Genomic DNA, 14,312 nt, shown 5'->3' on the forward strand with positions numbered 1-14,312 from the left:
GGCGTACCGGCCCTGGGAGGGTAGGAGTCCAGATCACGCAGGTCTTTATGCTCATAGTCCTGGGAAGCTCTGGAAGGGGTTTCTTCTTTCAATGCTTTTAGAGAATGTGTTAAAATGCACATAATGAAAGTTTACCAGCTTTACTATAAGTGTATGTACAGTCCAGTGCCTGAATCCAGTCACGCTGTGCAGCCGTCCCCACCGTCACCCTATAGCTCTTTCCATCTTACAAAACTGAAACTGTCCACATTGAACACTAATTCTCTCTCGTCCCCAACCGGTGGCAGTCCCCATTCTACTGTCTGTCTCTATGATTTGGATGACTAAGTGCCTCTCATATGTGTATGCTGTTCTCCACGGTTTGTGGCGCGGGCACCGTGCGTGTCCTGTTTTTGTTCCCGCCATCTCTCTCTGTAGGCTCCTTTCCCGGTTCCCCTGTTCATCTGTGTTCCTTCTTCCTTTCCCTCTCTCCCTCCTCTGTACTCTCTTCCTGGGCATCTCATCTGCGCTCATAGCTTCAGTTACTTCCTACGTTAAGACAACTCCCTATTTTTATCTACACCTCAGTGTAGAGAGCACACTCACTATACAGACACGGAAATTGAGGCAGAGAGGGCTGTAGAGGACTTAGAGCTGCAGCCTTGACCATCCAATGCCTGTTAGACACCGTCATCTAAACTTTTCAAAGGCCTTCAAACTCACTTTGTACAAAGTCAAACTCATGATCTTTGCTTCTAAGCCTGGTAGGCCTCTCCCCAGGATTCCATCCATATCTTAGCAAATGACCTCACCACCCAAATGGTCACATAGCCTAGACGCCTTTGACGCCTCACCCTCCCTGAGGTCTTCTTGACATGGCCCCATGTCCACCACCAAGTCTATGGGCTTGGACACAACTCTGATGGTGCCCCCTCGCTGTTCTCTGAGGGCCTTTCAGGATTGGTCAGCCTACCACCTAGGGTCTTCTCTTCCTCGTCCACTCCTTCTGGGGCCATCGGGTCAGGGCATCACAACAGGGTCCTGAAGCTTTAGTTTGATTATTTCTCTCTATTTTGGGAATATCACAGATTCGTGATAGGTTTATTTGAGGGGCTACTTATCTAAGAGGTAAGAAATCCACTGAAAGTTGAAAATGACAATCTGCTCATTGTTAAAGGAAAAGAAGACAAAACAAAACTGCCATGATATTAAATACCACTTAGCTCCTGGGTCTGACTCCATGATCCAATGATCTGGTCTCTTGAGGCCAACCCATCTTTTGGGCTTAGTTACAGGTATCTGGGTCACTTACTGGACTCCCTGGGGCACCCTGAAGCCCTCTCTGTACTGTCCCCAGTGGGTCCCTCTGTGAGCTGGTGGCAGGAGTGGCTGGGGCCCCAGCAATAGCAGAAGAGACCTGTGGGTCTCCCGGTGCATCACCTATATAGCCTCAGACTCTGTTCCCTACATCCCACCTTAATGATTTGAGATCCTGGGAACAGAAGAGCTGGTTTCTGGGTCTCTGAGGAACCTAACATCTAACATCTCTCCTGCCGTTAGGAGGATCTGATGTGGCCCTTGGTCAGCCTCATGGATGGTCAGCCCCTGCTGATCCTGGGGCAGTGGCTTTCCAGATATGAGGCTGGGGGTTTGTCTCAGTTCTGGGTGGGCCTTGATGGCCACCAGCAGGTGTCCTAAGACAGGCTCTTCCATCCTGGTCCTTGGGAGAGCCCTGCTTGGTGGTGGGGAGTGTCTCTCTCTCTTGCCAGGGAGCCTACAGAACAACCACTTCTTGGACTTGCTGTGTGCAACAGTTAGGTAAGAAGTGTGAGTCAAGGCTTGGAGTTTCTTAGACGCTAAGACTCTAAGACCCCGTACACTGTGAGCTCCAGGCCAGAACCCTCAAGCCTGCCTTAGCACATGGTGAGGGCTGGGAGCCACTGTTTCTGGCTACACTGGGCAAGTCCTTGGTTACTGTGCAAAGATAAACTGTCTGAGGGAAGATAAGCCACTCAGTTAATAGCACTGTAGGCGTGGGGATGAATTTGCACGGTTCCTGCTAGGCACTCCCTGCCACCCAAACTGTGCCCTGTGTTGGCTGTGCCTGGGTCTGTGTGAGTCCTGATCCTGGCTTGCTGGAGATTCAGGGGCAGGGCTGGGGAGTGGCCATGGAGTCTGCCTGGGGCCTAGTCTTCCCTGGCTCCAGCTTGGAGGGCATACCTGGCTGTGGACTGTGAAAGGAGCAGGAGAAGGAGCCTCAGCCAAAGCCTGAGGGTCCCAGGGAATCTGAAAGTCCCTCTTGGGGACTTAGACTGTGAGGCCCTAGGTCTGCTGTTCCTCCCCACCCCAACCTCGGGGCATTCAGGGTGTGCATGTGTGCTTGTGGTGCCAGGTTGGCGAGCCATGTTCAATGCCTGCTAGGGAGCCTCTGAAGACCCCATTTAAGGCTCTAGTAGCAATGGTGGGTGGGAGGGCCTGGGCCAGAGGTATTGACTGGGACCAGATGTTCACACCCTGGGCTCACTTGGTGTATCCTAATAAACAGGAAGCTGGGGTCCAGCCTGTGCTGGTATCCGGCTTTGCTGCAGTCCCCAGCATGGCCCAGAAAACAGGTTGGGGGCTGTGGGTGGGCCATTCTGATCCTATCCACCTGGCTGGGTTGCTGAAGGGGGACTGACTGATCAGACCACAGGTTCATGAGATCAGCTCATGGGGTCAGTGTGTTGGGCAAGCTGCAAAATTCAGCCTCCTTCTACCCTGGGCTTCTGGCTCTGTGCTTGCTCTGGAAATAGCCCCTGAGCAGAGAGCAGACTTTCTCCTCTGGGTTTGGTTTATTCACTTCTGCCTTGATGTCTCCTAAGGCTGATCCCTGCATTGGCCCAAGAGGGCCTAGCAACTTCTGGACATTCCAGCCATTTTGGCCACCAGCCAGGATGCCTAGGACCTGTGAAATTTTTTGGAGTGCCCCCCAAATTATCATGCATCTCTTGGCTCCAACATATAGAAAAGAAATCCTCAAAATTGTAAATAATGAATATTTAATCATTTCAACCGGCTTACTGCAACTCGATTCAACTATGACACGGCTTTATGGAGAAGACAAAGTTTAAATTCTATGAACAAAATGTATAATGTTCTCTCAACATCATACATTATACCAACCCCTTCAAAAGTTTATAGCCAGGCAGCCCAGGTGGCTCAGGGGTTTAGTGCCACCTTCATCCCAGGGCGTGATCCTGGAGACCCGGGATCGAGTCCCACATCAGGCTCCCCTCATGGAGCCTGCTTCTCCCTCTGCCTGTGTCTCTGCCTCTCTCTCTCCCTCTTTCTGTGTCTCTCATGAATAAATAAATAAAATCTTAAAAAAATAAAAATAAAAAAAGTTTATTGCCAAAATTATACATAGTGTGAGAACTGCATGTATTTTAATGGGTTTATTATTTTTTTAAAGATTTATTATTTATTTATTTATTTATTTATTTATTTATTTATGATAGACATAGAGAGAGAGAGGCAGAGACAGACCCGCAGGGGAGGCCCACAGGGGAGGGAGAGCGGGGAGTTGCGGGCCTGGGAAGTCGCGCACAGGGGCGGGCAAGCCGGCTTTTTAAGAGGGGAGGGGTAAGCGGTTGTGTGTCCATAGGGGATGATAGGATCGTGCCCTGGGCCAAAGGCAGGCGCTAGACCGCTGAGCCACCCAGGGATCCCCTAATGGGTTTAATAAGACATGAAGGCGAGAATATTAGAACTAGGAGGACCTCACGTCCCACTCTCCCAAGACTTGCAGCCGTGGTCCTAGCAGAGCATAGCCACCATCAGAATAGATGAAAGGGACCAGAGGGAAGAAACGCCCTAGTTTGCCACTTGTCCCATCCTCCAATCTATTGCTAGAACGTTCCATTGACCTAACCAACTGATATTCAGCCGGCGAGGGAGCTCCACTTTTGTAGTCCTAAGAGGTCAGCTTCCTGGAGGAGGGCACAGAGCAGATCAGAGAAAGGTAGAGAACGGATGGGTGGGGTGAGTGTCAAATATAAAATAACTCTCACATAATGGTATCATTCTTTATATATAAAGAATGGATTTTGCTTATTTTCACTACATATTATGTCTTGAATATCTTTTTTTTAAAGATTTTATTTATTCATTCATGAGATACACACACACACACACACACAGAGAGAGAGAGAGAGAGAGAGGCAGAGACACAGGCAGAGGGAGAAGCAGGCTCCATGCAGGGAGTCCGACGTGGGACTTGATCCCAGCTCTCCAGGATCACACCCTGGGTAGAAGGCGGCACTAAACCGCTGAGCCACCTTGGCTGCCCTGTCTTGGATATCTTTTGAAACTTTGGCATTATTTTTTTTTTTTTTTTTTTTTTTTTTTTTTTTTTTTTTTTTTTTTTTTTAATTTTTGTTTTTTTTTAATTTTTATTTATTTATGATAGTCAGAGAGAGAGAGAGAGAGAGGCGCAGAGACACAGGCAGAGGGAGAAGCAGGCTCCATGCACCGGGAGCCCGACGTGGGATTCGACCCCGGGTCTCCAGGATCGCGCCCTGGGCCAAAGGCAGGCGCCAAACCGCTGCGCCACCCAGGGATCCCAACTTTGGCATTTATATACATATATTTTTAAAGATTTTATTTATTTTGAGAAAGAGAGAGAGACCATGGGCAGGGCGAGGGGCAATGGGAAAGGGAGAGAGAGAATCTCAAGCAGATGCCACACTGAGCGTGGAGCCCGATGTGGGGCTCAATCCCATGACCTTGAGATCATGACTTGAGTTGAAGTCAAGAGTTGGATGCTGGATGCATAACTGACTGAGCCACCCAGGTGCCCCGAAATTTTGGCACTTATTGATACACTTGATTTTTTTCCCCCAAATTATAGCAACTCCCTTTGTAGGATGTAATATAATTCAATTTACCAGTACCTATTGGTGGATGGATTTTTCCCTGTTTTCCTGCTGTCACAAACCACATGATGCTTCCTGCCCTGGGGCTTTGCTCTATAGAGAGACGCCTGGATTCAGACACACTGCCACTGTCTAGTGGTGCTGAGTCCCCAGACTGAAGTCTGTCTGTTCCAGCTGTAGAGGAGAGGTTGGTGGTGAAGGTCGGGGCTGTGGAGGTGGGAGCAGGAGGGTGTATGTGGGGTGGTAACTGATCCCTGTTCCCGGGGGGATCTTGGTCATTTTCCAGGGTAAGTTGTCCCTCAGCCCCAGACCAGGGCAGGAGCCGGCAGAGATACCGCTTGGGCTGCTGAGAGCATCCTGTGGATACCCATCACCCACCCTGGCTGGGAGTCGTACTCAGGTGCAGAGATGACCTGGTGGTAGCTGTTTCTGGGGACTGAACCTGAGAGTTTCAGGGAAGCGTGGGGGTCAGTCAGGAGGTGGTGACCTGATCGGGATCCGAGCACTTTCTTGGCTCCCCAGCCAGGCAGGCAGTTGAGCTGAAACTTGGAGGGTGGAGGAAGCCTGAGAACTGTTTCCCTGAAGCCTGGCAGCTCTGGCTGGTTCTTTGCTCTGGGACCATCTCTCTTGAGGGGCAGGGACAGGGGCAGGGAGTTGTTGGAAGTCCCTATTCTGCGGGGTGGAAACTGGTTTCCCCTCCACTCTACAGGCTAACCCTGGGCATTTGGGTAGCAGATTGGGGGATTAACCTAACACATAATACTATTCATTCCTTGCCCTTTCCCAGGAAGCTTGCTTAATTCTGCAGGTTCTTAATTCTGTGGTGAGTCACCCAGGTCCTACCTTTTGTGTCTATTTTCTCTCACCTTCCCTGTCTGATGCCTGTTCCCGCACGCATATATGACAGGTCATCACTGCTCAGGCCTCTCAGCGGCGGTGGGGGGGCGCACACTGTACGGCCCTGCTCTTGTCTGTCAGGGGGGACATGAGCCGTCGTGGTCAGCAGACGTGGCTTGGCTGGCCGCGTAGCTCTGCAGGGCTGTGGCTGTCCTAGATGCACGAGACATCTGTCTCTGGAGATGCTGGAGAAGACGACCTCCAGCTCCCTCTGGCTCTTAGTCTGAAGCAAGGGATGTCCCACCCAAGATGGGCATGGTGACCCCCTGGTGCCTGTGCTGTCCCCTTTGGGCACTGCATCACTTCCCCTCCAGCAGGGGAATGCAGACTCTCAAGCGCAGGTGGAGTAGGCCTTCCCTTTATTTATATCATCATCATCATCATCATCTTTTTCCATTTTTATAGTAAAATAGTTACATTTGATATTTATGTTAATATATTTTACATAATAGATATTATGCATCTTAATCTCATAGGTGTCTATAACATATATATTGCATATAATACGTAGTAGATAATATTTATATTGTAACTGAAATAGTATGTAATTTCAGGTTTAAGCTTTTATTCTGCCAAAGGGATGGAAACTCAGTCCTGGGCATGTTGGGGATCCCCCCCACCAGGGTGGTGCCTCATTCCCAGGGGCTTGTGCAGGGTTGAGGCACTGGAGGGATTTTTGTGGGTGAAGGCATCTGGGTGCTTGTCGCCCCCACGATCAGCCGGCGAGAATACTGGTGTTTTTAAATCCTCTTACTGCTTATACCAGGAGTGGGCTGCAGCCACTGGTTTCAGCAGGAGCCCCCGAGGCTTGGTGATGCTTGCTCTTTACTCCCCGGCCAAATCCTTTTCTGGGTGGGGACTCTGGAAGCCTGACTCTTTAAACTAAATGAGTGCCTGGAGGTCCTTCCATTTAGCTGAAGGCTTAGGCTTTTGGACTTCAAAAACCAGGAAAAAGACTGCCCCTTCCTCTGCTCTTTTCTGTCTCAGCTCTCCCTGGGGCCCCTTGAGTCAGTGGAAAAGCAAAAGGAGGAAAGGAAAATCAGAAGATAACAGAGGCGAATGCTCAAGAACTCCACCGCAAGCCTCTGACTCGTGCATCTGCATCGGGGCAGCCAGCCCGGCAGGGGGCTGCTGCATCCGCCCTGTGGTGGGACCCACGGATGTCTTTGCTGCCTCTAGAGCCCAAGACAGGCCCACCAGGCCCTGATCAGAGATTCTAGGTGGTTCTCCACAGCTGCCTCTGGCTTGCTCCAAATTTGAACTCAGGGAAGTTCTGCCTCTGTGATCTGGAAGGCACCTTCCCTGTCCCATGCCTGTTCCACAGGGAACCTCTGCTCCACTCTCCGTGCTCTGGAGAAGTGTCTCTGGATAAGAGAGATACTGAAAGGTAGGAGATGTTGTAAGGGCAAAGATGGGACTTGAACCTGAGCCCTGTGATGCTCTGTGGGCAGTGGGGACTGGGAGCATGTGGAGGGCGTGTGGGGGTGGGGGTGCCCCGCTGTTCTGAGCTTCAGAGAAGAGCCTGGCTGCTGCGTTTTATCTCTCTAGTTGTAAATGCACCTGGGCTCCTACAAGCAAACATGGTCCTATGCATTTATGCTCGGAATCTCATGGCCCCTTGGAGCCTGTAAAAATGCTGAAAAACAAGCACTGCTGGCTATAATTTACTTTCCTCTAAAGTAAAGTTGTTTTTTTCCCAGGTAGATCCAGAATGCCAGGAAATATGATAAGTAGAGAACATGTATCCTTTGGTCCCAGAGGCTGGAGTTGGAGACACATGGATTGGGCAAGGGATTGGGCTCACATTTGTGAGCGGCTGGTTCCACAGTGGCCCTGGATAGGCCGGACCAGAGGTGTGGCCCAGTCTGAGGGCACAGCAAGTGTGGGTGCTGCTTTCTTCGGCCTCTGGCTCAGTATGGGGTTCATGTCCAAGGTTATGGTTGCTGCCCACAATGCCCCCCTGAAGCTCATTCTCCCCTGAGTAGCCAGAGTGACATTTTAAAAATGTAAATCAGAGATCATATCACTTTTCTGTGTAAACCGTTCTGTAATTTTGGGGCAAGCCAGAGGCAGCTGTGGAGAACCACTTGGAATCTCTGATCAGGGCCTGGTGGGCCTGTCTTGGGCTCTAGAGGCAGCAAAGACATCCGTGGGTCCCACCACCAGGGCGGATGCAGCAGCCCCCTGCCGGGCTGGCTGCCCCAATGCACATGAAGCTGTAAAGCTTCATGCAGTACTTAGAATTAAATCCCTGGTTCCCATGACCCGAAGGACCTGTCCTCATGTGTCCCTCCAGTCGCAGCTTGTGTGGCTCCCCCTCTGAGTCAGAACCTGGTGGGATACCAGCCTCCTTACCCACAGGGTACATGAGCGCCTGTCACTGCTGGACCTTTGCTCCTGCATTTCCTTGGCCAGGACATCCTACCCCAGATTATCTCTTGATTACACCTTCTATGGTGGCCAGAGGTGTCAACCCGCAAACCTCCTCTGCAGATAAGCCTTCCCGATCACCCTGTGCTTTCCCCCAGGGTCCCAGGATCTAGTTTTCTTTCCTCCAGAGCTGTAGTCACCATCTGTGGGCATCCGTTTACTACCTGTTTCTCCCTAGAAAGTGGCCTCCCTGCTCACCAGTGATTCTCCGGGGCCCAGCACACAGTAGGCACTTTTTAGGTGTGTGTTGACCATATGAATGGGACTCTGAGCCTTTCACCCTGCAGTCCCCACTTCCAGGTGTTCTGTGAGCACTGCTAAGGGAGAATGTACATAGCACACAGGGGGAGCGGCCACCACATACTAAATACTAAAACATTCAGTGTTTTCTGTGACAATTACTGCACCCCAGGCTCACCCAGAGGCCTAGCCTCAGTGACTTCTCCCGTTCTTGAGATGTGCTCAGTTGTCTCTGCCCAACTCCACGTGCTAGAATCTTGCTGCTTCTGGGGACATCCCTGCTTAATGCCCTCCTTCCCTACATGACCAGGTGAAGGTGACCTCCCACGGTCTCCTCTTTTTTTTTTTTTTTTCCCACGGTCTCCTCTTACTTGCAGGGAGAATAGGTCGTGTCATCTTTGACAGCCCCAGCACTGAGCCACCCCTCCCTCCTGCAGGTGCCTCAGGCTCAGTGCGCACGCTCTCTCCGAACTCGTGTAACAGTCCTGATTAGTCCAGGTAGGTGCTAATCCTCTCCCCATTTCATAGATGGGGACACTGAGGCTCAGAAAATTGCCCCAGTTCTCCTATTTAGCAAGTGGAGGAGCTAGGATCTCCAACCTGATTTATAACCGCTCTGCTGACGCTGGCCTTGCTGCCTCTGCCTGTGCTAGCCCTGCGGGTCTGTCCTCTGCCTCCAGGGAGCTGACACCTCATGGCTGTCCCCAGCTCGTGTCTCTGCATCCTCCTTCCCGGAACCTCTGCATACTGTGAGTCGCAACAACATCGCTGGTAGGACTGAACCTAATTCTGGCCCTTCTTTACCCCACCACTGACACCTGCTCTTTTAGCCTGTTTCCTGGAGTGGTGGTAGAGGAGGCACCGCAATTTTTCTTTATCTTTTATTAAATATGTGGATTCTTTAGGTATAACTGATCTACAGCATTAAATTTGTTTTAGGTGTATAAATAACATAATGATGCAATATTTGTTGTCTATTGTGAAATGGTCACCACAAGAAGTCTAGTTAGCATCTATCACCATGGACAGTTAAACATTTTTTTTCTTCTGATGGCAACTTTCGTGATCCACTCTTTCAGCGACTTTCAAATACGCAATACAGTATTATTAACCAGAGTCACCATGCTGCACACTACCTCCCCATGACTTATTTATAACTTGAAGTTTGTACCTATTGATCCCTTCATGCATTCCACTCACCCCTGATCCCCTGTTTCTGGCAACCACTCATCTGTTTTCTGTATTATGAACCGCTTTTTTTTTTAGAGTCTGATTTTTTATTTTTATTTTTAAAGAGGGTTTTATTTATTCATGAGAGACACACAGAGAGAGGCAGAGACACAGGCAGAGGGAGAAGCAGGCTTCCTGCAGGGAGCCCAATGTGGGACTCTATCCTAGGACCCTGGAATCACAACATGAACCAAAGGCAGATGCTCAACCACTGAGCCCCCCAGGTGTCTCTAGAGTCTGTTTTTTAGATAGCCCCCCGCCTTTTTAAAAAAAAAATATAAGTGAGACCCTACAGTATTTGGCATTCTCTGTCTGAAAGAGAGACAGAGAATGGGACAGGCAACATGGGAGCCTAGGGTGCTCCAGCTCCCTGGCCCAGGATGAGCTGGGTATCATGATTTCACTCAGCATGATGCTCTCAAGGTCCGTCCGCGTTGTCGTCGATGGCAGGACTTCATACTTTTCTTTGGCTGGGTAATAGCCTAGTGTGTATATAAATACCACATCTTCTCTATCCATTTAGCCAGCTGTGGAGCACTTGGGTTGTTTCCATATTGGGAGTCATGCTGCAGTGACCACGGGAGTGCAGATATCTCTTCGAGTTAATGTTTCCAGTTTCTTCGACTATATCCAGAATGGGATTGCTGGCCCATATATGGAACTTCTATTTTCAAGTTTTTTTGAGGAATCTCCATGCTGTTTTCTGCAGAGGCAACACCAGTTCCCACTAACAGTGCACGGGTGTCCCCCCATCTCCTTTCTCTCCAACACTTGTTGTTTCTTGTTCTTCTTGATGCCAGCTGTTCTGACAGGCGTGAGGTGACAGCTCATTATGGTTTTGGTTTGCATTTCCTTCACGATGAGTGCTTTTGGGCATCTTTTAAACTTTTATTTTTTATTATATTAATAATTTTTACTGATAAAAATTGGCCCATAGAACAAGACATGAAAATTCTGAAGGGAAAGGAGATTCTTCACTGGGAAGGGATGCTAGAACCCTGGCAGATGAGAAGCAATTTAGGTAAATGTCACCTTAGTTGTTTTCGTGTAATAACATTCAATTCTCTCTGGTCCCAACTGTGAAAGAGTAAGTTTTGAAATAAGATCCTGACTGAAGCCATTAAGTCCTCTCTCTCTTTCTCACTCTCCTTTGGAGGATTGGATCCTTGTGTGGAAAGGCTGTTGCCTCTGGATCTCCTTCCTCTCAGGCTCAAGGTCAGAGCTAGGAGAGGCTGGCACCCCTGTCACTGTTCTTTCATTCAGCCCTGGTGTGTGAAGGCCCTGCCGGGTGCCAGCTTGGATCTGGTTCTGGGGACAGGGTCTGGAGTGACAGATGCTTATCACAAGGGTGACAATTTTCATGAGGGAGAGATGTGGGTGGGCCAGAGTCCTCACCAGGTCTGGGTTGGAGGAGGCGTCCCTTGGGTGAGCTCTGTGAAATCCGTGGTCCTTGTCAAGTGAGGGGTGGGAGAGAGCCCTGGGGATGGAGGGTGGGGTGTGGGAAGCCCGGTGGCCCTGGAAGCAGGGCACCCAGGAGATGTCAGTCTGGCTGAGATGAGGCTCAGGACCTCAGGGCAGGGGCCTATCCACACAGAGCCTTGAATGCCCAAGGGGTGTTTGGGTTCAACCTGGTCACAGCACATAGGTAGCAAAGGTCCTGAGGTGGGTCTGGGGCAGGCTGTGTGGAGAGGGGGCCGTGGGGGTGGTTGGCCTGGATGGAATATACCCGGTGACTGGTGGACATTGGAGAACAGTGTTTGTCAAGACAGGGAGGTGGGCAAAGCCATGTACTCACCCATAATTTAATTCACCGAATTTTCCAGAAGACCTAGGGTGGGATGGAGTTTGAGTTTATTATTATTTTACTTTGTGGCTATAGCTGTTAATGTTTGTTGAATAAATGTGAATGATCCCTTTGACTGGACTCCTGAGCTTGGGCATCACCCCAAGGACATCAGAAGGACATCACCCCACACTCACACCCTCTCTTAGCCTGAGCCCAGTTCGGCCCCTGGCCCCCCAAGCCTTTGGATCATTGAGGTGGGAGAGGCCGCTAGAGGAATGGCCCCCAGTGGGGAATCCTGGGTGGGGGGGAGCTGGAATGCTCTAGCCTCTCGTGCTGCCTGTTCCATCCTCAGCAGATCACCACTCCCCTCCCAGCTCCATCCTATCCCCACTCCCATCTGGAGTCCCCCCGACCTGCTGGAGCTTCGGCCAAGAGGGCCTTCACCGTGGCTGGTTGGTGATTCCTCTTCCCCCAACAGCAAGGGGACCCTGAACCTTGTGGACCTGATAGTGGGGCACAGGGGCATCTTGGTGGGCCCAGCCTCCTGCTGTGGGTGGGGACGGGGTTGTGACCAGGGCTGAGGCATGGGCTGTAACCCAGCTGTCCTTGGGGTGCTGGGCTTGCTAGCTGGGGAAGTCACATCTCCCCAGGCCTGGTTTCCTGTCTGAAAAACGAGAGTAGCACATGGCTGGCTAGGTGGTTAGGGTTTGAGGGGGTTAGTGGCTACACGGTTGGCCTTGGCCACTCCTTGTTCTGAGCTCTGTAGTCTGGCCCTGGCTCTGGTGAGAGGCTTTCCTCTGTGAAGTCTTCCTGCCAAGGAGCTGAGTTCACGGGGCGGGCCGGGCCTCAGGGGCCACATATCAGTTGTTCTGCTTTCCTGGGAGCCAGCCCAGAGACCATGGGGAGGGTGTCTGCTTTCCATCGGGTGGCTGTCTCTAATTCCTTTGGCATCTGGGCTTGTCAGGAGGAGGAGGAGGATACACTTAACCCGTTGTGGTCCAGCTGGGTGCTGGGCTTAGAACCAAACAGCTGGGTTTGAAGGCTAACTGGACCACATACTGGTTGTGAGACCCATTGCCTCCGAGCATCAGGGGACCCAATGAAACATGAGAATAATTATTTCTGCTCTGCCTCCTCCACAAAGCAGGGATTGATATGAAAGTGCTTTGAAAACCCCATAAAATATGAAGTGGGGGTTCACCTTTGTGTTGGCTTTCCCCAGGGACCTTGCCCCACACGGGAACAGACAGGCCTGTAGGCCCAGTGCCTATCCCCCTTGTCTGGAATGGTCAAAGCCAACTTTTGGGTCCATGGAACAGAAGCCCATTTCAGGAGGTGCTAACTGATGACCCTGGAGAGTGGCAGGAGTTCAAAAAAGGAGTTCACTCTGGTTTGTGAAGCTGGGAGCAGAATAGCACAACAGTAACAGCTAGCAGTTACCGAGAGCTTACGGTATGTCGGGCACACCCCTAAGAATTGTCCATGGATTAAATAGTTGACAATAACCCTCTGAGGGAGGTTACTATTATCTCCCCCACCCCCCACTTTAAACATGTTTTTAAGGTGGAACATGTTTTAAACATGTTTTTTTTTTTTTAAACATGTTTTTAAGGTGGAAAGGAGAAGGCATAGCATGTGCAGAGGCCTCAACCTCTCTCATCCTGGGGACATTCGGCTGCCCTGACTTCAGCCAGGAGGACTTGGCCTAGTGGGGCCTTGGAAGCCAGTCATTGGGTTTAGGTTTGAGATAGTCAGCAGGGGAACTGCTGGAGGCTCTTGTGTGACCTAATCCTTGAGGGTAGGTGGGATGGGGCTTCTGGGAGGAGGGCAAGGACCTTGATAGGCTGGTTCAGGGGTGCAGAGTCCAAGGAACAAGGAGAAGGGTTCCTCATTCTTCTGTCTTCATACTTGAGCACAGGCCCAGCTGCTACCCAGGCAGCCCCCATGGGAAGCCTTGACTCTGAGACAAGCTCAGAAGCTAGGCTGTGTGTGGCCCGGGGCCCTGAGCTCTCAGAGCCTGGGTAGGCTAGTGTTGCAGCCAGGTGGCCTGAAGCGGGTCCTACATGTGCTAGACTGCACCCCATTGTGGAGCTGACCCCAGGAAGGCAGGATGGCCTTGCTTGCTGGGTTGTAGAGGAGCCTGGAGCTTTCTGCCCACACTGGCAGAGCCTGGTCAGGGGGCTGGCCCAGCTAGGGACAAGGCAGTAGGGCAATGGCCCCAGTGATGGGACAGGAGGCAGGGCTGGAGCCTTTTCTCTCAAATAAAATGAAGTCCAGGGAGGCCACTACGATGGTGGCCGCTTTGAAGGCCTTCCAGTCTGAGGATTCGGGTGCCCACACACTGGTCGGGTGCTCCGATGAAGTAAAGGCAGACGGGTGGCACTCCCGGGGATGGGCTGCCTGCTTTCTGTAGTTCGTCCTTCCGAGTGAGGACTTGGGGCTGGGAATGCTGGGTGTGTGCTGGGGTGGTGGTGGGGAATTCCGTTCTGCAGGGGCCCCACCCTGCATCCTGACCGTGTGTGCTTGGAAGCCGTTGACAAACATGCTAGAATTGCTGATGAAGACAGGGACAGGGTAAGAAGAGGCTTGAGGGAAGTGGCAGAGTTTTTAGTCATGAGGCATCCAGGGTGTGATATCTGTGCGAAAGCCAGAGATGAGATGAACAGAGATGGCCAGGAGGGTTGGGGAGGCGCGGGGCAGAAAGGCCAGATCCAGGGTGAGGTCACCGGGCAAGCATGCAGGCCTGCGGTGAGCTGTGGGCTGAGTGGGCCCAGAGGAAGGGAGGGGAACTGACCGAAGGCAGCGAGGCAAGAACTTGCCTTGGCCTTTCTTACTTT

The 14,312-nt window shown here is 51.2% G+C and overlaps 1 long non-coding RNA gene across 1 annotated transcript; it reads left to right on the plus strand.

The window, feature by feature from the left end:
* The first annotated feature begins 4,812 nt into the window (after positions 1 to 4,812).
* LOC112659522 (uncharacterized) lies at positions 4,813 to 9,752 on the plus strand. The gene is made up of 5 exons (XR_003136363.3): positions 4,813 to 5,079; positions 5,179 to 5,292; positions 6,777 to 7,176; positions 8,897 to 8,957; positions 9,140 to 9,752. It is a non-coding gene; the product is annotated as an uncharacterized LOC112659522 (long non-coding RNA).
* Positions 9,753 to 14,312: the final 4,560 nt, after the last annotated feature.

Source organism: Canis lupus, chromosome 18 (assembly GCF_003254725.2).
Source record: "Canis lupus dingo isolate Sandy chromosome 18, ASM325472v2, whole genome shotgun sequence".
Taxonomy (NCBI): Eukaryota; Metazoa; Chordata; class Mammalia; order Carnivora; family Canidae; genus Canis; species Canis lupus.